Source organism: Nicotiana tomentosiformis, chromosome 11, assembly GCF_000390325.3.
Source record: "Nicotiana tomentosiformis chromosome 11, ASM39032v3, whole genome shotgun sequence".
Classification (NCBI taxonomy): Eukaryota; Viridiplantae; Streptophyta; class Magnoliopsida; order Solanales; family Solanaceae; genus Nicotiana; species Nicotiana tomentosiformis.
The window spans coordinates 75,906,689-75,933,384 of NC_090822.1; positions in this window are offsets into that span (position 1 = coordinate 75,906,689).

Sequence of the window (26,696 nt, forward strand, 5' to 3'; positions counted from 1 at the left end):
GGGCTTGCAACATTTCGAAAATCATATGCAAGCTAACGTCATTTTCCTCGACGTTATGGGTATCTCGAGCTGTAGATCGAGTGCTACCATGGATGCTATTCTCGGGTTCAACATGTAGGTTCGCCTCAATAGCTACATGCGAATTGATATCTATTGGCGCTCCGATTCGAGCTCCAACAGTGTTTACACGTGGTCTTTCACTACTGGGTGATAAGTTGTTGTTTTCGTCTTAAAGACCGGCCCCGTTGTTGATTGGTGAAGCCATTTGATTGGTGGCTAGTCGTAGCTAATCCAAAATTCAAGATATTTTCGGAAACAAGCGCATGGAGTATTTTTTCAGATTCGTATCAAATAACCACTGTTATCTTTAGCCCCACGGTGGGCACCAAACTGTTTACCCGAAAAATGGATAGAGTTGAATTTATACGTAGTTCTAAGGCTATGTGGTGTAGATTAATACAAATTATAGAGATAAATAGAAATACCCAATATGGGTCGAAATGAATGCTAAATATATAAGGTTGCAAGGAAGATAAAATTTAGGACTAGACAAGTGGAATCAATTTAAGAAGCTTGAAAGAACAACTCTTCACTATCGAGAATGTGGTATTTGGATTACAATGTAAGCATAAAACTTGCCCCCCACACCAATGATAACCATCCCTTTTATAGTAGAGGGATCTTACTTTAGATATAATTAAAAATACATAGTGGGAGGCCCATGATAAATTAATTTTTCACAATTGCTACCGAGATTCTCTCCTCTAGTGGGATTGCAACGGCTCTTGTCTATGAGCTCGATATTGACTTGAGTTTTCGAGCTCTCGATCTTGGCTCGAGCTCGATTCTGACTCGGACCTTTGAAATGATCTGGGGTCAATATTGGTCGGTTTCTGGATCATAAGCTCGATAACTTCACTTTGCATCATAATTCGATTTGGATTCGGGCTCGATAGTGATATCGGCCCCTCAGACTCGAAGCTTGTTTGTATCATCTTCGGAACCCGTCTCGAAGTCTCGCTTCGATCGATTATGTTTCAAACTCGATCGATCGTACGAATGACGAAATCTATTTCGACGTTCTACAATATTTATAATCTGATCGAAAATATTAAGTACAGATGAACACAATATCAATAAGATTTCTGCCAGTATGGCTCTTGTCATGATATTTATTTTCCGTTGGTATGACTGTCGTACCGCTCTCATTAGATGGTTGGGCTGCATTACAGAGCAAGATGATGATCAAAATACAATTGATTTTGTTCTCTCCTCCTCAAGTGCTCTTAAAGTAAAAAGACAGTAACCTAAATATCTTACATAAATGAATCATCCAAATAATATAAAACCATATTTCCTGATTCCAGAACTTGACTACCAAGTACAATCATTGAAAAACTATTCCTCTTGTTATCTTTCTTACATGGGAGGAGCTAGCGGTGTGTTGACATGGTAAGCTTCTTCATATATGTAGCAGCAGTATACATGTACAGGATTTTTTTTGTGAGCAATGTCTATAATTTTTAGAAGCAAATAACTGAATAAATCACAACAATAAGATCATATTAATAAAATGTAACTCAAATTCACTAATATAATCTTTCGGATGAAAATCTCTTGCTTTTAATATTCAATCAAAGTCTCTCCATGTCTCTCTCCACTCCTTCTAGGCACCACCATCCTTTTTCCATGACCGTAGTTAGGTTCACCAAAATTCGAATTATAAGTGAGAAACGACAGAAGCTTTCTCGCAAAGCATTTGGCGAGAAAACAAGGCACTTGTATAAATTATGAATTATACCATACATGTTATATATACAATGTATTATTGGTATATTTCTGTGTCTCTGAATATCATTTGGTGATGACTTATTTTCCATACATGTTATTTTCACAACATATTATTGGAATTTTTATGTGTATTTTTCAGAAATGGAAGGTTTTATCAGTGTAAGTTTTTAAAATTTATACATGTTTTTACGAGTTATATAGTGATTCTACCCTAGATACATATAATGTCTTTTTACATTGCAGAATTCGGTATTTTAGATTTATATAACATGTGATTTGGATCTATATATATTTATTTCAATTCAAACATATGCGATGTATACATAGGGTATAATTATGTCACGACCCAATTTTCCCTCCGTGTGACGTCGTGACGACACCTAGTCTCTACAACTAGGTAAGTCTAATATTTTGCGGAATAATAAAATAAAAATATAAATTTAACCAACTATTCAAAAATACACAACAAATCCCAAAACCCGCAACATCGTGAATCACAAACTACAGAAGGAAAAATCTAGTGTCTTTATACATCAGAGTCTAACAAGGAAAAATACAGAAGATAATGGACATAAGAAAGAGTAGAAGGGGACTCCGAGATCCGCGGACGCGGCAGATATACCTTGAAGTCTTCAAAGCTGTCCTGACTCACTGATAATGCGGCTGATAAGGTGCACCTTGGTCTGCACAAGAAACACATGTGCAGAGAGTAGCGTGAGTACACCACAATCGGTACCCAGTAAGTGCCAAGCCTAACCTCGGTCGAGTAATGACGAGGTCAGGTCAGGGCCCTACTAGTAAATATATAATAAAAATAATATAGAGTGTAATACCGCAATAAAAAAAAAAGGCTGAAATTTAACAACAATGAAATCATAGAAGGTAACAACTCAGTATACAGAAACACAACAGGGGATCTCCCGAAATACCGTCTCATAGTCCCAAACGTTAATGTGCAGGGGGATCTCCCGGAATACCGTTCCGTAGTCCCAAAGCAAATATGCAAGACATGGGGATCTCCCAGAATACCGTTCCATAGTCCCAAAGTAAATATGCAGTACATGGAGATCTCCCGGAATACTGTTCCATAGTCCCAAAGTAAATATGCAGCGTGAACGATAGAAATACAACTACATCACGAAATTCTTACGATTTAGATTAAGTACCAGTCAGGAAAGAAGCAGAAAATTCACTAAGCATGTTGCACAAAATTCACATAAACAATTAAGACACGTAGATATGTTGTATTAGACTAAACATGATAGCTTTATTGGAATAACTCAATTAAGAATGAAAATAGATTAGTACTCATTAAAATGGTATAACTCAAAATAACAGAAAAAATATGTTGTTGTTCAGTAAGAAAAATCGGGTTTTACCACAACTAGCATGTGTACGTGCTCGTCACCTCACGTATACGGCGCTCACATATCACAACAGTTCCAAATCTTAAGGGGATTTCCCCCACACAAAGTTAGGCAAGCCACTTACCTCGAACCAATCTCAATCAATCGGTCACAATACCTTTCCCACGAACATCCAGCTCTGAATGGGCCAAATCTAGTCAAAAGCAATTACATATCATAAATACAACCATAATAGACTCATCTAATTAATGAAATCAACACTTTAATAAAAATTCCAAAATTAAACTCAAAAATCGCATGTGGGGCCCACGTCTCGGAATCGGGTAAAAGTCAAAAAATACGAACACTCATTCACTCACGAGTCTAACCATATAAAAATTACTCAAATCCGACCACAAATCCCCTTTCAAAACTTGAAATCTTTGTTGAAGAAGTTCTTCCAAACTTTTCCCAATTTCACCCCCAAAATCCGAAATTTAATGATGAAATCAACCATACATTAGTGAAATATAACCATAAAGGAGTTAGGAATCATTACCCAAAAATTTCCTCCGAAAATCTCTCCAAATTTCGCCTTCTACCGAGCTCTCAATCAGTTTTTTATGTTATGAACTCAACCCTCGTTTTTGAACCTTAAATTATGCCCAGGTGTGTTCTTCTTCGCGAACGCGACATCACGATCGCGAACGCAATACGCAATCTTTCACTGGCCAAAAATTCCTCCTTCGCGAACACTAGGAGACTCTCGCGAACGCTTATCTTCCACTGACGAACCCTTCGCGAACACGTAGGCTTAAGGTCCCACACCTTCGCGAACGCGGGAACAACATCGCGAACGCGAAGAACAACTTAGCTGCCTTTCCCAGATGCTCTACGCGATCGCGAGGCACCTCTCGCGAACACGATGAAGGATTTTTTCTGCAATAAAACACCAGAAATCTGCTACTTCTCTAAGTCCAAAAATGACTCGTTGAACATCCGAAACACACCCGAGACCCCCAGGACCTCAATCCAATACACCAACAAGTCCTAAAACACCATACAAACTTAGTTGAGCCCTCAAATCACATCAAACAACGCTAAAATCATGAATCACCCTCCAATTCAAACTTAAAGAACTTGAAACTTCAAAATTCTACAACCGATGCCGAAACCTATCAAACCACGTCCGATTAACCCCCAAATTTTGCACACGTCATATTCAACATTACGGACCTACTCCAATTTTCGGAATCGGAACCGATAATTCGGACCTCCAAAACATAATTCGGACACGCCCCTAAGTCTATAATCACCTAACGGGGCTAACGGAACCGGCATAACTCTATTCCGGTGTCGTCTGCACACAGTTCCGACTATGGTCACAATTATAAGACTTAAGCTCCCGTTTTAGGGACTAAGTGTCCCAAAACACTCTAAAACTAAAAACGAACCCTCCCGGCAAGTCACAATAGCAGAAATAGATATGGGAGAAGCGGTAAATAGGGGATCGAGGCTATTACTTTCAAAACGACCGGTCGGGTCGTTACAAATTAGCACCTCATAGAGTTTTGAATATAAAAGACACAAAGCAAAACTAATAATGTAACTTTATATACCATATATATTTTTAGTATAATATATTCAAATATTATAATTTATACCAATAATATTTTAATACTATATACTTCATAAAATAATTGTTTAATATGCATATACCACTTACACATACGGTATGTAATAGTTATAATGTCAATATTCCAACTATTTATCCAAGTATATATCTTTATCCAAGCATAATTGGAAGAGAGAGAAAAACTAAAATCATATTCATCAATTAATCATCATTTATGACAAAATCATTCTTCGAAATAGAGATAAAAGATAAGGTAAGTCATTTATGAGTAGAACGTAAAATCAGTAGTTGAGCATTTTAAATACATAACAATTCCCTAAAATTTAGGACCATGGGTAGGATAACTGTTACGGATTTTTGCCGTAAAATAATTTGGATTGCAACTTATTTACGTATGCTTCCGTCATTGTCGGTGTAATGGAAAAAGCGAGATCGCGGGTTCCAATCTATATTGATTTGCAATTCTATGATTGCAACTTTTGAACAAAACTAGTATTAGAGTACGCCTATCTCAATAAGTATAACAATTTTTTAAAAGTTACATAAATATTATTTTACAAATTATGTTTGAGATATATATTAAAGTTAAAGGAAGAAATTGTAAAATTATAAAAATAATAATTAATGTCGATATTTAATTAACTCAATAAAGAAAGAAACTCTGTCTCATAAAAATCTTTAAAATCATAAATATTACGATTTTTATTTAACACAAACGTCACTTATAATGATTATGAAGGGTAAAGTTGATAAACATTTATTGTTAATATTTTATATTTTTATGATATATAGTGTCAAATATAGATAGATAGATTAGACTCGTGTATCGAAAAATTTTTAGTGCAGACATTGATTCTTAAATCATATTCTATAAATTAGAGTAAAATTTAATTAGTTGGATTCAAAATTTTAAATATTACATAAAATTTTAATTGTTAATATAATATATTAACATGGAATTATTTGTTGTAGGAACAGTTTAGTTTTTAAAGCTACAAAAGTGAAGAAGTCGACCAACTTCAACTCTGTGACAACTAACTTTGTATAAATTACTTTACAAATTTTTCGATTGTAGGTATCTTAAATATTTTACTTTTAGTTAGGTTTATTTCCAGAACTTCATAGTTTTTTAATACTTTCAGATTATTTATTTTTCAAAATTAACATATAAAAAGTAACAATTTAGGTATTTTTAAAATCATTCTTAGAAACCACAATAACTAATACTTCCAAAGAAAAAATCCTCGTTGTCTCCAATTAATTTTTTTGGCTTTGTTTATGCTTTTAGGTTTTATAATGTTTAGGTAAACATATTCATAATTATAATATAATAAACTATATGTCTACCTAACGTGAGAGCGTTAATATTTTTGGAATTAAGATTAGTTGTTTTACCAAATTCAAATAAGGAATGTATTTATATGTATAAGTTTAGTTGACTTTAAATACCTAAATATTAGGAGTTTCTACACAGTTCAAATAAGGAAAGATTAAATAGTTAAAATATTATTTATTTTAAAATCCTAAATATTAGGTAAATAGTTAAATAACGATTTTGTCTAGTGCAAACTTAATTTTTAAAGGGTAAAAAAGGCGAACGACATTTCGATAAGGGTCTTCGTGCTTTTAATATAGTACTAGTTTCTATATACGTGCGTTGCACGTATATCTCTCGTTAATTATTAAAAGATAAAGGTAAAAAATGTTTTCTTCCTCTAGCTTTATATTAAAGATCAACCTTTTGCTCTAACTTTAAATAATATACATTATTCACGTCATGGCTCAAAATTGTGTTGATTAAGACGACTTTAGAAAGACAACGTAATTGTCAACCAAGCGATGATTTTAAACAAACAACGTCATTTTGCCCTTCTTTGTCAAGTCTTCTTCTAAGTCAAATTTCTTTTTCATGATATTTTTATTTGTCTTTCTGAATAAAAGCAGAAATATCCAAGTTTATATTAAAATCAACTTACTATCTAACTTTAAACAATATATAGACGTTTTTCATGGCATGTCTCAAAATATGCCAATTAAGAAAAGTAGGAAAATCAAACAAAAGAAAGCTGGACAGTCTGACACATTTACTAAGTTGTAGTAAGCTTCATACACAGTTGATAATAGTGTTTACCCGAAAAACGGATAGAGTTGAATTTGTAAGTAGTTCTAAGGGTACGTGGTATAAATTGATACAAATCGTAAAAGTAAGTAGAAGTATCGAATATTGACCGTAAAGAATGAAATATAAATCAAGTTGAATGGAGAATGATTTATGGATAAGCTAGATAAATCAATGTATAAAGTTCAAAAAGATAATTTCCCAAAATGAGAGTGTCTCAATAGTATCTGAGTTATGTTGTATGAATGCCTTGGTGATCCCCTTTACAGAAATAATAGCATCCTTCTTATAGTGGAGGGATCCTACTTTGGATATAATTAAAAATACATAGTGGGAAACCCATGATAGATTAGCTTTTCACTAATTCCCGCCGAAATTCTCTCCCTTAGTGCGGTTGTAATGACTCTTGTCCCTTGGCTCGATCTTGATCGAACTCGATATTGACTTGAGCTCGATATTGACTTGGGGCCCGATATTGAGTTGGGCTCGGTATTGGTCGGTCTCTGGCTCTTTAAGCTCGATAACTTCGCTTCACATCATAGCTCGATATTGGCTCGAGTTCGATAATGGCTTCGATCTCGGAATTCGATTGGTTCCTAAAACATGAGCTCGGTGACCTGGTTTTAGATCTCATTGTGATATTACGAAGACGCCCCTCGGTCCACTATGTTTCAATCTTGACTAATCATACGAAGGTCAAAACCGGTTTGACTGTATACAGATAGTCCCCTCGTATCTCAGGAAGGATGTGGCGAGAAACAACATGATTTTTCAACGGCTTGACTAGATATACACTGACGTTTGCATCGAGCCCGACCATGACGTAGGTGATAGATGTCCCGTCGGTTCAGTTACCAAAGAATTAAATGTGTGTCAGAAGACGGTCGGCCACTGCTGATCTTCAAATCTTCACTTTCACTATTTTTCACTTTCAGATCTTCAAATCTTCTAAGTTCCTTTTCGCATCTTCTGAGTTTTTCCTCTGCAATTGATTTTCACTGCAAATTCCTTCTCTAAACACCAAATACTTCTGATCTTCGTCCACAGAATTATAGATGGAAAAAACGTCTAAAACCGTTCCGCAAAAAAAGGCCGCTTCTTCATCTCGACCCGCCGGTGGAGAAGATGTGGAGGAGCCTTGCCTTGAGGAATTTGTTCTGGTGGGGTGTTCAACTGTAGGCGATTTTAAAATTGAAAAGCCTTCTCCAGTACCGGGCCGATGTGAGCCGATGTCGAGGTACTAGTGTTCGATTACCGAGAAAGTTCTCGAGAAAGTCATACAAAAAAGCAATTAGGATAATAAGCTCATAGTAATCCCATCGCCTGACGAATCCATTACTACTCACGTGGAAGGGTTCTTAAGTATTTACACTTATCCTTTCACGTTGGGTCCTTTAGATCCCGTCATCGTCGCCTTTTGCAAAAGGTACGATATGACCCTTGGCCAGATCCATCCTTCCTTTGGAGGATAGTGATTTTTCTCCGATTTTTCCTGAGCACGATCGAGGAGAGTATCTTCACCCTCGATCACCTTATGCGCCTTTATAGTCCCCAACTTTATCGAGGAGGGTTAATAAATCTTGCTCGCCGAGCATCCAAAGCTCCGTTCTCGAGTATTGATGAGACTTGTGATCGGGGTTGGATGGGCCATTTTGTCCGAATCAAAACTTCGGACCTGATCCCTGCTGATGACTTGCCGTTTCCTGAGAAATGGAACACGAACCGTGGGTAAACCTTTCCCTTTGTTCGTTTTAATTTTGTGACTGCCTTTCCTTTTCTTGGTCCATTTTTCGTATCTTGTTACAGCCGTAGCTCGGATGCCGGAACCGATTTTGGATCTTAAAGAATGGCTTGAAGGTCTGGTGCTGCAGAGACCGTACTCCGAGCGTGCTTGGGTCGAATTACCAAAGGGTCGATGGGAGGCCCATAGTCATGGTAAGTTTCTTTCTCGATTTGTCTGTTATTTGTTCTTCTTTATTTGCTTAATCCCTTTTTTTGTAGGACTTGGGAAGGACGTAGCCATGAGGCCTCCATCAGGTGATGAAGAGATACCTGCCTCGAAGCAGGTTAAGGAAAGGAAGAGAAAAATTGTACTGAGCTCCCTGAGCTTCAAAAAGAAAAATCCGGCTAGGAGATTTCGCAAGCCAAAGGGGGCTCCAGTGCCATGCCTTTGGAAGTGGTCTGCCGATTAAGGGACGAGCCCGAAGGAGGAGAAAAGGATTTAGCCTGTGTACGGGCTAATGTTGTGATTCAACATTCTTCTGAATTGGCGGAAGCTAATCAGGGAATCCTGGCCATAATCCCAAAACAAGAAGAAGCTGAGATTATCCCATCTCGAGCTAAGATGATTGAAGGGGAGACCGAGGGTAGGACTTCTCGGGCAGTAGAAGATATTTCGAGGGATGAGCTCGGGATAGTTGATATTAGTGGATCCCCTCAGATTTTGAATACCATGATCTGAGAGGCCAGCATGTTGGAAGGTCGGTCCTATAAGGGCATTCAGGAGTCGACCGATATCCACAGTTTTCTAGATGGGATCGAGTCAGCTGCCTCGGAGGAGGTTACCGATTTTGGTGGAATGCCGATACCAAAGAAAGTATCATGGTCGGGTCCTGTCGAACCTTCATCGGTTCACAAACTGGTGGATCGATTCTCAGCCCTGAGTGTCAATCCCGACCGTAGGTGGAAGATACTACTCTCCATGCCTGAGGATACCCGAATTATTTCTCCCCCAGTGGGGATTGCTAGTTACCTTTGGTCCTTGGTGACTGAAGAGGATCAATCAGTGATGAATGCGGTGGGGCCCGCTTGTCTTTTCAACGAGGCCCAACATTCTTTGAATCATGTAACTCTAATAGCATCTTTGTTGTTTCTCTTATACTTAGAATTGTAGGTAATTCTAACATTTTTCCTTCTGTTTGTAGGCTTCGGTGTTGCATCACGAGGCCTTCCTCCGAATCCGAGAGGATCACGATGCTGAGGTTCGGAGCCTCGCTGAGAATAGTGACTCTTACAAGCTCCTTAATGAAAAACTTCGAGCAGATTTGACAGCAGCTCAGGAAGAGCACGAGGAGATGGCTGAGCAGGTATTCCAAATTTTCCATGATAGTGAAGATAAAAAATAGATAACCACTAACGATCCGATTCTGCAGGTTCAGTAGAGGATCGAGCAAATCAGACGACTTAACTCACAGGTAGATGAGCTACTGGTCGAGGCATAAGAATTTAAAAAGTGTATGGATATCCTTGCCTCAAAAAAGGAAGTCGTTCAAGCTCAGTTGGAGTTGTCTGATGCCCAACTTCGATCTGCGAAAGAAAATGCCTCGGGGCTGATCGAGAAGATGAAAGAGCTTCAACATCGGTTAGATTTGGCCATTTCTGATAAAGCAGGCTTGGCTAATGAACTTGAAGTGGCCAGATCTGAGGTGATCGAGGCCAATAAAGGATATCATGCTAAAATGGCTCAGTTCAAGATCGATGTTGAAGTTAACCAAGCCAAAGCCAAGAGTATGGTCGAACATGCTAAATGGCAAGCTCAGAGATAAGCTCTCAAGGAGGTCAGTGCTCAGGGCTTCGATGTTGGGGCCGAGATTGAAGTTTCCAGGGCGGAAGAAAACAAGGTTCGAAGGCTGGCCTTTCCTGAGGAAGACTCCGATAACTCGAGTGATTCTGAAGATGAGGAAGATGCCGATGATACGGCCTCTGAGGAGGATCAAGCCATTTAGGACCTTAGGTAGTTGTTGCCTCCGAGGTTGTTTTCGGTTTTTTTCAAAGAACTTCTGAGTTGCCTTTGTACAAGATTTGCATATATATAATTTTTTCTTTATTTGCAGCAAAATAGCCTTTTAAGCTAAATAATTTGAACTTTGAATTACCATTTCCTTCGAGCTTTGTGGGCAGTCCCTTTCATTTATCGGGCACGTAAATATTTGAATGAATGTTTGTTTGAACTCGAAATGGTGAGTAGCCCTTAGGCTTAGTAGTCGAATGAGTGATTGCTCTCACTCGAAGTAATGTAGCCCATAGGCGTTATGGTCAAGTGAGTGCTTGCTCGAACTCGAAGTAGGAGTAGCCCTTAGGCTTAATAGTCGAGTGAGTGATTGCTGGAACTCGAAGTAATGTAGCCCGTAGGCTTTATGGTCGAGTGAGTGCTTGCTCAAACTCGAAGCATTATAGCCTATAGGTTTAGTCATCGAGTGAGTGATTGCTCGAACTCGAAGTAATGTAGCCCATATGCTTTATGGTCGAGTGAGTGCTTGCTCGGGCTCAAAGTAGGAGTAGCCCTTAGGCTTAATAGTCGAGTGAGTTATTGCTCGAACTCGAAGTAATGTAGCCCGTAGGCTTTATAGTCGAGTGAGTGCTTGCTCGAACTCGAAGTAATGTAGCCCATAGTCTTAGTGGTCGAGTGAGTACTTGCTCGAACTCGAAGCATTATAGCCCGTAGGCTTAGTATTCGAGTGAGTGATTGCTCGAACTCGAAGTAATGTAGCACATAGGCTTTATGGTCGAGTGAGTGCTTGCTCGGACTCGAAGTAATGTAGCACGTAGGCTTAGTGGTCGAGTGAGTTCTTGCTCGAACTCGAAGCATTGTACCCTATAGTCTTAGTAGTCGAGTGAGTGATTGCTCGAACTCGAAATAATATAGCCCATAGGCTTATGTGGGGCTTGATCTCTTTGATTTTTCAGTTGGCAATCCCCGATTTATGAGGTAATGGTCAACCCTCAAGCGTGTTTGTGTAATAGATCACAAAATAGAGGATGGATTCTAAGATATGAGATATAGGCAAAGAAGAAATTTCTCTTTATGTCATTATACATGTGTTCATGTTTTGTACTAGGGGTCGATTTTTCCTATCGAAACCCTGTTGTTGTGAAGTAATTTCCTTGCCTTGAACTTGATAATCGAACTTGATATATTTGAGGGTAATGTCCCCCGGTATTCGAGGTTGATTGTAAAGAGGCCTCGGATACTGTTGAATTGTTCTCAGTTAGCACGATCAATGGTTGCCTCATTAAAAACCTTGCCAAAAAATCCATTTGGGACAAAACTGGTCTAATTAAAAAAGAGTGCAACGCGTGCTTTCATGCTTGAGTGATCCATCCGTGTTTCTGATCGAAAACCTGCAAGGGTTAATTTCGAAATATAAATGAACATAGAAGGGTCGTACCTTAACAGTAGTATCATTTTAGGTATGAAACGTTCTAATTGCTTGGTAGTTGTTTGTCGTTTATTACACCGAGCTTGTAGAATCCTTTTCCGATGATTTCGAGAACATGATACGGTCCTTCCCAGTTCGGACCCAGTTTTCCTTCATTTCAATTTCGGGTGTTGAGAGTGACTTTCCTTAGCACTAAGTCCCCGATTTTAAACTATCGAAGATTGGTTCTTCGATTATAATACCTTTCTATCCGTTGTTTTTGGGTGGCTAATCGGACAAGAACTGCTTCTCGTTTTTCGTCCAATAATTCTAGGTTTATCTTTATCGTTTCCTTATTTGATTCATTTGTTGCATATCGAAATCTGATGCTAGGTTCTCCGACTTCAACCGGGATAAGAGCTTCGGCGCCATAAACCAACAAGAATGGTGTCGCTCCGGTATTCGATTTTGATGTTGTGCGGTATGCCCATAGGACTTCGGGTAGTATTTCTCTCCATTTTCCTTTAGCGTTGGTTAATCTTTTCTTAAGATTTTGGATGATGGTTTTGTTGGTCGATTCAGCTTGTCCGTTCCCGCTGGGATGATAAGGTGTCGATAGGATCCTTTTGATTTTGTGGTATTCGAGAAATTTGGTTACTTTGCTTCCGATGAATTGTTTTCCATTATCACATACAATCTCGGATGGCATCCCGAACCGACATATGATGTGGTCCCAAATGAAGTCTATCACCTCATTTTCTCTGACTTTTTCTCGAAAGCCTGTGCTTCAACCCATTTAGAGAAATAATCAGTCATAAACAAAATGAACCGAGCCTTACCTAGGGTCGATAGGAGGGGGCCGCTGATGTCTATTCCCCATTTCATGAAAGGCCAAGGAGATATGACCGAGTGGAGAAGTTACCCGGGTTGATGAATCATGGGCGCATGTCTTTGGCATTTCTTGCATTTTCGAATGAACTCCCTGGCATCTTTGTCCATATAGATCCAATAATATCCTGCTCTGATTATTTTGTGGACTAATGAATCGGCACCGGTATGATTCCCACAAGTGCCCTCGTGAATCTCACGTAGGATGTAGTCGGTATCTCCCGATCCCAAACATATTGCCAGTGGACCATCGAACATCCTTTTGAACAGCGTTCCATTATTGGATAAGGTGAACCGTGCAACTTTTGTGCGTAGAGCTCTCGATTCCTTTGGATCCGATGGAAGTTTCCCGTTCTTGAAGTATTCAATATACTTGTTTCTCCAATGCCAGGTTAGACTCGTAGAGTTTATCCCGGCATGACCTTCTTCGATTATTGATTTCATGAGTTGTACAACAGTCCCCGAGTTGAGTTTGTCATCCTCGACTGAAGAACCTAAGTTCGCAAGAGTGTCGGCCTCACTGTTCTGTTCTCGAAGCACATTTTGCAAAGTCCATTCCTTAAATCGATGTAGAGTCACTTATAATTTATCCAAGTACCTCTACATACAATCTTCTCGGACTTCGAAAGTCCCGTTGACTTGATTTACCACAAGGAGGGAATAACATTTAACCTCCACGACCTCGGCTCCCAAGATTTTAGCTAGTTCAAGACCTGCAATCACGGCCTCATATTCGGCCTCATTATTAGTCAATTTTGTAGTTTTAATAGACTTTCTAACTACATTACCTGTGGGAGATTTTAGTACGATGCCTAGTGCGAACCCCTTTGCGTTCGAGGCTCCGTCCGTAAAGAGGGTCCAGATTCCCGAAGAGGTATCTGATTTTATCAGTAATTCCTTTTCAATTTCGGGTACCAAGGGCGACATGAAGTCATCTACAAAGTCCGCTAAGATCTGAGATTTGATAGCGGTTCGAGGTTGATACTCGATGTCGTACCCGCGGATCTCTATGGCCCATTTGGCCAATCGATTACACATAGATTTGTTCAGCTATTATATTATCCCTCAATTCTTTTCGAAATTACGAAGTTCAAATGAAACCTTTTAAATCTTAAGTTCTTCAATTTCAACTCCCTTCAAAACATTTAATAAGCAGACTCAATATCGCTCCCTCTCAAGGCAAACAATAAACATAAATCAATAACAATATCAACAAGGCATGATCTGAGTCTAAAACTACCCGGAAGTAGTCATAACTAGTAGCTATGTACGGACTCTCGTCACCTTGTACGTACGTAGCCCCCACAAATAGAAGTACATAATAATTTAGTTCACCCATGGGGTTAATTCCCCCTTACAAGGTTAGAAAGGAGACTTACCTCGCTCCGTAGTTCCATAACCGGCTTCCGAGCCCTTCAAAGAACTTGAATCGATGCATAACGGTCCAAAACTAGCCAATAATTATGCAAACAGATTAATATATATTCAACATAGTCCAATTTATAACAATTTCTAACCTAGATTGAAAAGTCGATAAAAATCACCCTCAGGCCCACGTGCCCGGATTCCAAAAAATTTCGAAGATAACTTTACCCATAATCTCACGAACTCAAATATAGTTTATTCTCAATTCCATGCCCAATTTCGTGGTCAAAATCCAAAAATACCAAATTCTAGGTCTTTTACCAAAACCACACAATTTATACTAGTTTCCATGTTTAAATCCTTATACAAACCACGTATTTAACTTATAATAGATGGGAATCACTTACCTTGGCATTGATGATGAAGAATGAGCTCCAAACTCTCTCCAAGACCGGCTCTCATGGAGAAAATGATGTGAAAATGAGACAAGCTCTCGTTTTTAAAGAACACATTGCCCAGCCCCATTCTTCGCACCTACGGTCCAACAGCCGCTCCTGCGGCTCCGCAGGGGCGGGTCCAAATTCCACTCCTGCGGTCCTCACTGTCCAACCAAATCCTCGTACATACGGAAGTTCTTTGCTTTTGCGAGCATCACAGGTGCACCAACGGTGGCTGCCTCACGCCTGCGCACTCGCGGCTCCCCCAGCTCCAGTCCTTTCTCGCTTCTGCGAGAAAATCCTCCGCACCCGCGATCTCGCACCTGCGGCCAAAGTCACGCAGGTGCGATTACACCAGAAGCATTAAGTTTCAGAAATTCTTAAGTTCAAAAATCGATCCGTTAACCTTCCGCAATTCACTCGAGGCCCTCAGGACCCTAACCAATTATACCAACACATCCCAAAATACATTACGAACTTAGTCGAGCCTTCAAATCATATCAAACAATGTCGAATTCATGAATCGCACCCCATTCTAAGCTTAATGAACTTTAAAACTTCAACTTCTACATTCGATGCCGAAACCTATCAAATCACGTCCGATTGACCTCAAATTTTACACACAAATCATAATTGACATTACAGACCTACTCCAACTTTCGGAATTGAATTCCGACCCTGATATCAAAAAGTCCACTCCCGGTCAAACTTCTCAAAATTATCCAAATTTCCAACTTTCGCCAAATGACCCCAAAATGACCTACGGACCTCCAAATCCACTTCCAATCACGCTCCCAATACAGGAATCACCATATGAAGCAATTCTCAGACTCGAAATTCCAAACGGATATCGATAACATTAAAATGCACTTCAACCCAAATTTATGGAATTCTTCCAAAATGCTAACTTTCACAATAGGTCCTAAAATGCTCCTGGGTATTCAAATCCCGATCCGAACATACGCCCAATTCCGAAATCATTATACAAACCTGCTGGAGCCTTCATATCCCAATTTCGAGGTCGGTTACTCCAAAATCCAATCTTAGTCAATCCTTCCAACTTAAAGCTTTCGAAATAAGAATTTTCTTTCCAAATCAACTCTGAACTTCCGAAATATCAATTCCGACCACGCGTACAAGTCATAATACCTGACGTAAAACTGCTCATGGCCTCAAACTTCCGAACGACACACTGGAGCTCAAAACGATCGGTCGGGTCATTATATTCTCTCCCACTTAAACATACGTTCGTTCTCAAACGTGCTAAGAACTGCGTCGTAGTTGTCTGAAATCACTGTTTAATTACCTCATGCACCTACCTGTGCTACCACAACTCATTTGAGCACATTAGCTTGATCAAATCTGAAGATATTCTTATTTAGGCAAATAAGCCTCATAGCCCAATTCCAACTTCCAGAACTCTCTGCCACGTTGTACCCAAACATGACTGCACACCTTTGCTGAATTCACACCATGCACAACAACATTCACATAACCATAATAACATTCTCTGATCATAATAGCCGACATTCCCCGAATCTGATGTTCACCATGCACCTATGACATATATAGGTCTAGTTCCAACTCTTGCAATACCTCCACGACGAAAGAGACGTGTAGAAGTTCATAACCGACTGCCGAGTCAACAAATCATCCAGTCTCTGCTCCTGACTAGAATCATCACCCCATTAATACCAAATAATGGTATTTTCTCTTTACTATTCTTTACACAATCCGATCGCACTGATTCCGGATCCAATGATCTCATCTTACCCAGTATAAGCTGCTCAGGCAATAAGCCACCTCAAACACGATCAAAAGTCTCATGTGATGCCATAATGTGCCAACAAGTTACCAACTTGAATGTGATACATAAGGAAAATGAACTCTGGAAGGGACTGTTCAACGCACGTAACTAATTAGACAACCGAAAAGGTGTCATGAACCTTCCTCAGAAAATGGGACACAAAACACCCAAAATAGAATATAGGGGACTATACTCAACATCACACTATTGCGGCGCGCAACCCGATCCAAACATAAATTCTATAAAAGGAGATACTTACCGAGCTAGAATGCTCATTGTTACAGAATACTCGAATATCGGCCACAAGCACGCTAAGTGCATAATAAAATCCCTGGGGAGACAGATAGCGCCATACGCTACAAAACGCGAGCACAACTAAGGTGCGATATATGATCTGAATCTCGAGAGCCATCCTGGTCACGTAACATCATTGTTGCGCAGAACCTCAACACATGTAAAATTTTATCAAGCCGTTTCACAACTCACGCGGCACAATATAGCATTACATGAAAAGCTGACGACGAAACAACATCCAACGTCCGAATGCTCCTCCATAAGGAGCAGTATGCTGAAATGAACACATCCAACCTAAGATAGAGTCCATATTCACATTTAAATCTATCCACAGACCTCAAGCCGATTCTGATCGCACCGTACTAGGCTAATAACCTTTCAAGGATCCATAATAACCCTTTTTTCCCATAACACACGACAACAACCAACATAATCGGAACAAACTTCCACAACCAAATGAACCGAGCGCCCTCCAGGCATAAATTCCCAATTAGCGATATTACAACAATCTTCATACTTCATTTCCATTCTTCAATCAATCAAGTGACTACACGTCACACTTATACAATCTTCCCGTGGGATACTCTTCCATGATCTTCCACACCAGGTAACAAGCATGTACATTCAAACTACCGGCCGCACCAACGATGTAAAGTAATTCAAGAATCCGCATTCAGTATGCATAGCCTATTCACACCAGACACCGATCTTAGGTGACGCTAAAGACAATACCAGCTTACTCTAACCATTTGAATCCTTTCCCTCTCATCCGAGCTCTTGACATTCTTGTCGACACCAAACTGCAACCTTATTCCTCAACTTTCGAATCCCATGCCGATCACTGCACGTAATCATGCCAATGTGCAAGAGTAAAAGAATTTTATCTTAACTTCCGAACTACTAATAGGGTAAATACTTCACCGCACAGAAACCTTTTACTTAACTCATTCCAAGAGAACCATCTCAACACGCGACTAAATCCTCATATCTGTAGAAAATACCAACCTCAAGTAGTGGTCTAAACCACCATAACCCTGCCGGGATCCATCTGCACATAATAGGCCATAATACTCGAAAGCCTCCAAATAAGATCAGTTACGGCGACCGTCAAACCTCGCACGTACCATCACAAATCACCTGAATAACCCAACACACTGAAGGAGCTGATCATTGCCATCATTATGCCGATTCAGCCATTACTAACCGAACCCGACTTCTCCTAATTTACTCTGGATCTTCCTTAAAAATAACAGCATCTCCTTTATCAATATAACAAACTCAATCTGCACTCATCCCGAGTGACCTCATTTCATGAGACCACATTGTCCCCAAAACCCACGAACCATTTCATACCATCCTTGTGCGCATAATCACGTCTTCAACTGATACACTCATTCTGGTGATTCTTCTATAAATCCAAAGTTACATGCTCCCCTTCCTCTCATGACACCCTGCAGACCAATGGTAACATGGAAAACTCCAAGCTCCTTTATCAAAATCCGCTGCAAAAGCTCGATATTTAACCATACTATGGACTCGAAATCCTTAGACACCACACCTTAACTTTTGAATCTACCAGGACCGTTATTGAGAGTCACCCACTTTGACTTGGTCCCGAATATAATCAACTCCAAGGCTCTGCTAGCACATGAACGCCCTCTCAAAGAAGCACCTGGCCGAATCATCTTCCTTGTAACTCGCCTCTACATGAAACATAAATCCCGAGTCTTCCCAAAGCCCGAGCATGAATCGATAAAACCAACTATAACACACATTCCTCAGTTCGCTTCCTTAAATTACCAATGATGTTCCCCTTACTTAGTCGTAACAACCCATCAATATACCGATACCCAGAAATCTTACAAATAGACGACCATGCAATCCAACTGTAGGCGGTGAGGCTCTCCCACTTAGCTTGAAGCTACTATTGCATAAACCTGGAACCCACCAAGATTCTTCCGTCATCTACATGATCTAGCACAGTCAACCCGCCAAATTCCTCGGAATCCTCCCATTAACCTTAATGAACACTTCAAACCACTAGCCATATTTACATATTCAATCTCTTACCGGGTAGCCGGTAAAATTCTTCGCAGAAGCTTCATCAACACCACACGACCGCTAATCCTGCTCACAGGAGATAACCCATATATGGAAATTCTATGCCATCATCCTCCAACAACGCTTCACCGAGTACAATAACCACGAAGCCAATAAACCATCCTTAGCCCGTGTTCGTTCACCATCTGTACAAGTCCGTTCACTTCTCATGGACATCAACTAAAGGTGCGATAATACATTCCAATCCAAAGTCATGTTATATCCCTCTTCATATCGGCAAACTCATTTCTGTCGCATCCAATCTTCCCCCAGTATAACATCCAACATTCCAAATTAAGTTTGTAGACCTAGTCATTATCCACCATGAATCCCAAATCACTCTAAACTTTCTTCAAGACGTGTAGCTATCCTACCCCGTAACCCATATGCTACCTTGCCACTCTCCCACTTTGGTCAAACCCTCTCCTTTAAGCAATTACTCGACTTCTGTTTCTCACACATGGCCTTCTAGGAACTTAACCACCACAAGATACCTCCCACATGTCCTTCCTCATCCTTCGCTGCCCAGTTGTTGCCTTAAATCAAAATCTACCTCTGTAGCACTTGAACCGATAGATCGCTACCAACTTTAAACCCTTCCGGAAATCATCTTTCTCGAGCCATCAATACCAGGAATACCGATCTGATCCTGAGCCAATGCACACTGCGACCTCTGACAGCCGCTTTCTCGGCACCATTTATAAAACTCTACCCCAAGACATAGGCAAACATCCTACCATCACCTCAATACTATGCGATAATAACTCATGAGCATCATAGCAACTTGTGCATAGCCTCAAAGCTCTCAGAAGTACAGCTACTGAGCTGAAATGACAGAATATCCTTCCACATGGCAACGACAATAGTCCAATCAACTACGCAGGGAGAAACATCCCGCACCACATCTGTAGTACCATTACAATTCCTCAATTCTCGATCGATAGCAAGCGCTTCATGTCGCATAAGATTGAATGGGAAGGAAACGAAGGCATAAGCCTCAAAGGAATCAAACCGCACGATGAAAATCAAAAAGGGAAGTACTCCTAATGGCCCTGTAGCCTCTCGAAGATAAGTACAGACATCTCTGTACCGATCCGCAAGACTCTACTAGACTTGCTCATGACTCGTGAGACCTAAGTGAACCTAATGTTGTGATACCATGTTGTCACGACCCAAAATCCGTTAAAGGTCGTGATGGCACCGGACACCACTGTCAGGCAAGCCAACACTAAATAGTTAATTAAATTCTCATTTTAATATTTTTGAAATCGTAAATTTACTTCAATTTATCTAGTAAAAGATGAATTTACAGAATAATATCAATTTTTCCAATTTCAATTTTGAACATCCCATAATCATTCCAGAACCCGGTGTCACAAGTGCATGAGCCTTTTATAGGAATTTAAAATAAAACACAATAACTGTACGGAATACAAATTGGACAGGAAAGAAAATACAATACTCTGAAGGAGACTCTGCTGGCTGCGGAGCGTCTCACAAAATCAAGCTCACCTAAGTCCCCGTATCAACCACGCCGATGCGCCCACAAGGCCAATAATATATATGTGCATGCACAATAAAATGTGTAGCAAGTGTAGTATCAGTACGTAATCAACGCGTACCCAGTAAGTATCCCGCCTAACTTCGAAGAAGTAGTGACGAGGGGTCGACTCGAACACTTACTATGGGCAATATTTAATATACCAATGATATAATTTAAGCATGGATCACGAAGAGCGGCTTTAAGCCCAATATTATGAAATGAGTAAACAATTCTTTTGTTAATAAGAGATTTCTAAATTCCTATTTCATCATTTATCAATTTATCTCAGACCAGGGACGCAATATCATTATTTAAAAATTTCAAGGCAAGCAATACAAGCATGCGAAAATCATGTCGAGGTCGTACGGCCCGATCCAATAAATATTTAAACTGTGCACTGCTAGAGGGTCGAATGTCGCGAACCATAGATGCATCTATTTAACCCGCCGAGGCGATCGGCCCGCTCCCATGAGAGTAAAAGGAAATATCCCGCTCCCGATTCATACGTGCGACGCGGTCAAATATAAATTTAATATTAAAATCATATCTCATTCTTGTTTCTTTTCAAAATAAGGGAAATTCAGCTTGTATCTTTATAAGGAAATTACCCCGCTTGCGCAACATACATGCAACGTGGTTACACATAGATTTCTTCAGCTATTATATTATTCCTCAATTCTTTTCGAAATTACGAAGTTCAAATGAAACCTTTTAAATCTTAAGCTCTTCAATCTCAACTCCCTTCAAAACATTTAATAAGCAGACTCAATCTCTCTCCCTCTCAAGGCAAACAATAAACATAAATCAATAACAATATCAACAAGGCATGATCTGAGCCTAAAACTACCCGGACGTAGGCATAACTAGTAGCTACGTACGGACTCTCATCACCTCGTGCATACGTAGACCCCACAAATAGAAGCACATAATAATTTAGTTCACCTATGGGGTTAATTCTCCCTTACAATGTTAGAAAGGAGACTTACCTCGCTTCGTAGTTCCATAACCGGCTTCCGAGCCCTTCAAAGAACTTGAATCGATGCACAACGCTCCAAAACTAGCCAATAATTATGAAAACCCATTAATATATACTCAAATACTCAATATAGTCCAATTTATAACAATTTCTAACCCCGATCGAAAAGTCGATCAAAATCACCCTCGGGCCCACATGCCCACTTTACCCATAACCTCACGATCTCAAATATAGTTTATTCTCAATTTCATGCCCAATTTCGTGGTCAAAATCCAAAAATACTAAATTTTTGGTCTTCTACCAAAACCCCACAATTTATACTAATTTCCATGTTTAAATCCTTATACAACCATGTATTTAACTCATAATAGGTGGGAATCATTTACCTTGGCATTGAAGACGAAGAATGAGCTCCAAACTCGCTCCAAAACTGGCTCTCATGGAGAAAATGAGGTGAAAATGAGCCAAGCCCTCGTTTTTAAAGAACACACTGCCCAGCCCTGTCCTTCGCACCTGCGGTCCAATAGCCGCTCCTGCGGCTCCACAGGTGCGGGTCCAGATTCCGCTCTTGCAGTCCTTACTGTCCAACCAAGACCTCGCACCTGCGGAAGTTCTTCGCTTCTGCTAGCATCACAAGTGCGACCTGCTCTGCGCAACTTACACACCAGCGATCGCTGCCTCGCGCCTGCGCACTCGCATGTGTGCTCCTCCAGTCCGCTTCTACGGCTCCCCAACTCCAGTCCTTTCTCGTTTCTGCGAGCAAATCCTCCGCACCCGCGATCTCGCACCTGCGGCCAAAGTCACGCAGGTGCGATTACCCCAGAAGCATTAAGCTTCAGGAATTCTTAAGTCCAATAATCGATCCGTTAACCTTCCAGAATCCACCCGAGGCCCTCGGGACCTTAACCAATTATACCAGCACGTCCCAAAACACATTACGAACTTAGTTGAGCCTTCAAATCACATCAAACAACATCGAATTCATGAATTGCACCCTATTCCAAGCTTAATGAACTTTAAAACTTCAACTTCTACATTCGATGCCGAAACCTATTAAATCACGTCCGATTGACCTCAAATTTTACACACAAATCATAATTGGCATTACAGACTTACTCCAACTTCCGGAATCAAATTCTGACCCCGATATCAAAAAGTCCACTCCTGGTCAAACTTCTCAAAATTATCCAAATTTCCATCTTTCGCCAAATGACCCCAAAATGACTTATGGACCTCCAAATCCACTTCCGACCGCGCTTCCAATATCATAATTACCATATAGAGCTATTCCTAGACACAGAATTCCAAACGGACATCGATAACATTGAAATGTACTTCAACCCAGATTTATGGAATTCCACAACATGTGCTGAAACGCTCCTGGGGTATCCAAATACCGATCCGAACATATGCCTAAGTTTGAAATCTTCATACGAACCTGCTGGAACCTTCAGATCCCGAGTCTGAGGCCGTTTACTCAAAAATCCAATCTTAGTCAATTCTTCCAACTTAAAGCTTTCGAAATGAGAATTTTCTTTCCAAATAAACTTTGAACTTCCGAAATTTTAATTTCGACCATGCGTATAAGTCATAATACCTGAAGTGAAGATGCTCATGTCCTCAAACTACTGAACGACGCGCTGGAGCTCAAAACGACCGATCAGGTCATTACAAGACTCGAGCCCAGTCCACCCCAAGAAGTCACCCACAAAATGGGGCCAACTATAGTAAGGTCAAATGAGCAAGAATTGGGGACTAATCCAGAAATTATTAAGATGTTCAAAGAACTGACAAAATGAATAGAGTCGGGAGAAAGGAGGATCGAGGCAAACGACAAAAAAATGGAAACATCTAACTCCGGGGTTGATAAGATCCCGAGGGCACCACCGATATTGAAGGGCTTAGATTCCAAAAATTTCATACAAAAGCCTCCCCCCCCCCCGAGCGTGGCTCCTAAACCGATCCCAAATAAGTTTTGCATGCCCGAGATTCCTAAATATAACGGAACGACCGATCCCAACGAACATGTCACCTCTTACACATGTGCCATCAAAGGGAATGGTCTATAGGACGATGAGATCGAATCTGTATTATTGAAAATATTCGGTGAGACCCTATCAAAGGGAGCAATGATATAGTATCATAATTTACCGTCTAACTTTATCGATTCTTTTTCTATGCTTGCAGATTCTTTCGTAAAAGCACATAATAGGGCCATAAAGGTCAAAACCAGGAAGTCAGAACTATTCAAGGTAAGACAAAAGGATAACGAGATGCTAAGAGAATTCATATCTCGTTTCCAAATGGAACGAATGGATCTACCGCCAGTCACAGATGATTGGGCTGTATAAGCTTTCACTCAAGGTCTAAACGAACGCAGCTCGATGGCTTCACGGCGGCTGAAGCATAACTTGATCGAGTACCCAGCTATTGCTTGGGCCGATGTGCACAATCGGTATTAATACAAAATAAGAGTCGAAGATGACCAGTTGGGTTCTGGGTCCGACACTAAAAGGGATATCGACTGAAAACCAAGGGCAAACAAGGATCGATATCGGCCATATAACGGAGATCGTAGGGGTAGCGAACCTTGACAAAACCCCGTATGAGGTGAAAAGAGAAATGATCGAGGCCAAGGGTCTCGGGGGTTGATGAACAGGAATGGGTTCGATAGGCATACCGGACCCAGGGAAGCACCTTAGTTATCGGAGTACAACTTCAGCATCGATGCATCCACTATCGTGTCGGCTAACGGACACATCAAAGATACTAAATGGCATCGACCTATGCAGACCGATCCTGCCCAGAGGAATCCCAATCAAATGTACGAATATCATGGCACTCATGGCCATAGAACGGAAGATTGCATGCAATTAAGAGAGGAGGTAGCTCGGTTATTCAATAAAGGGCATCTTCAAGAATCTTTAAGTAACATGGCCAAAAATCATTTCTAAAATAGGGATTTCAACAGACAAAATGAACAAGAAGAGCCAAAACACATCATCTACATGCTCATCGGTGGGATCGATACCCCTCAGGGGTCGGTGCTTAAACGCACTAAGATATCGGTTATAAAAGAAAAACGATCTCGAACTCAAGATTACGCACCCATAGGAACCCTGTCCTTTAATGATGAGGATGCAGAAGTAGTCATGCAACCACACAACAACGCACTGGTAATATCTGTACTTATGAATAAAACTACAGTTAAACATGTGTTAATTGATCCAGGTAGCTTGGCCAACATTATTAGATCGAAGGTCGTAGAGAAGCTCGGCCAGCAGGACCAGGTCATACCCGTAACCCTGGTGCTAAACGGATTCAATATGGCATGTGAAACTACCAAAGGAGAGATAATTCTGCCAATAAACGTGGCCAGAACCATCCAAGAAATGTAGTTTCACATAATTGAAGGCGATATGAGGTACAATGCCCTTTTTGGAAGGCCGTGGATCCACAATATGAGAGTTGTACCTTCGACCCTCCACCAGGTTCTGAAATTTCCAACATCGGAGGGAGTCAAAACAGTTTACGGAGAACAACCGGCGGCAAGAGAAATATTTGTTGTCGAAGAAGTAACTCCGATATCTTCACTATCATCGGCAAAAGGATCGGGTTCGAATGAAGAACGGAATACCAAATAGCAATCACAAACATCATCTCCGACCCAATTAGAGATTCGGATAAAGTATGCCCTAAGGATTCTTTTCCTTTACCTAATATCGATTGTATGATCGATGCCACGATCGGCCACGAGACTCTTAGCTTTCTCGATGCCTATTCCGAGTATAACCAAATACAGATGAACACGGAGGATCAGGAAAAGACCTCGTTTATCACTAAGTACGGGACTTACTGTTATAACGTAATGCCATTCGGCCTAAAAAATGTTGGTGCAACCTATCAACACCTAGTAAACAGAATGTTCAAAAAACAAATAGGAAAAATAATGGAGGTTTATATTGATGACATGTTAGTTAAATCACCGCGATCGGAGGACCATTTAAAGCATTTGCAGGAAACTTTCAACATACTAAGGGAGTACAATATGAAGCTCAATCACGAAAAATATGCTTTCGGGGTTGGATCAGGCAAGTTTCTCGGCTTCATGGTGTCCAATCGAGGAACTGAGATTAACCCCAACAAAATCAAAGCAATGGAGGACATCACAGTGGAAGATAATGTAAAGTCCGTACAAAGGGTAACGGGGCGGATAGCCGCCCTGGAACGATTCATTTCGAGATCACCAGATAGGAGCCACCGATTTTTCTCTCTACTTAAAAAAAAGCATTTTTTATGGACTCTGGAATGTCAGCAGGCTTTAGAAGAGCTAAAACGGTATTTATCGATCCCTCCATTGCTTCATACCCCGAAGGCAGACGACTAGCTCTACCTGTATCTAGTTATTTCGGAGATAGCGGTAAGTGGAGTCCTAGTTCGAGAAGAATGAGGTACGCAATTCCCTATTTATTATATCAGTCGAACTTTAGGTGAGGCCGAAACTAGATATCCACACTTAGAAAAATTAGCGCTTACTTTAATAAGTGCCTCTAGGAAACTAAAACCATAACACTGGGGTTGTCCGAAATCACTGTTTAATACCTCATGCACTTACCCGTGCTGCCACAGCTCAGTTGAGCACACTAGCTTGAGCCAGTCTGAAGATTCTCCCTATTTACTTTGCCAAATAAGCCTTGGGGTTCAATTCCAACATCCGAAATTCTCTGTCATGCCTGCTTCAAACATACAGACACCGTATCAATCACCACATGATGTACCAGAACATGACTACACCTTTGCTGAATTCACACCATGCACCGCAACATTTGCATAACCATAATAACATTCTCTTATCATAATAGCTGACATTCCCCGAATCTGATGTTCACCATGCACCTCATGACTTATATAAGTCTGGTTCCAATTCTTGCAATACTGCCACGACAGAGAAGATGTGTAGAACTGATAGCCACATACCGAATTACAAGTTATCGAGTCTCTCCTCCCGACAAGAACCATTACTTCACTCTGGACTAGATAACAATATTTACTCATTAATATGCTTCCTATAAATCTGACCGCACTGATCCCAGGTCCAATAATCTAGTCTCACCCAGTACAAGCTACTCAGGCAATAAGCTACCTCAGACACTGCCAAAAGTCTCATATGATTCCACAACGTGCCAACAAGCTACAAACTCGAACGTGATACATAAGGAATCGAACTTTGGAAGGAACAAATCAACCCATGTAACT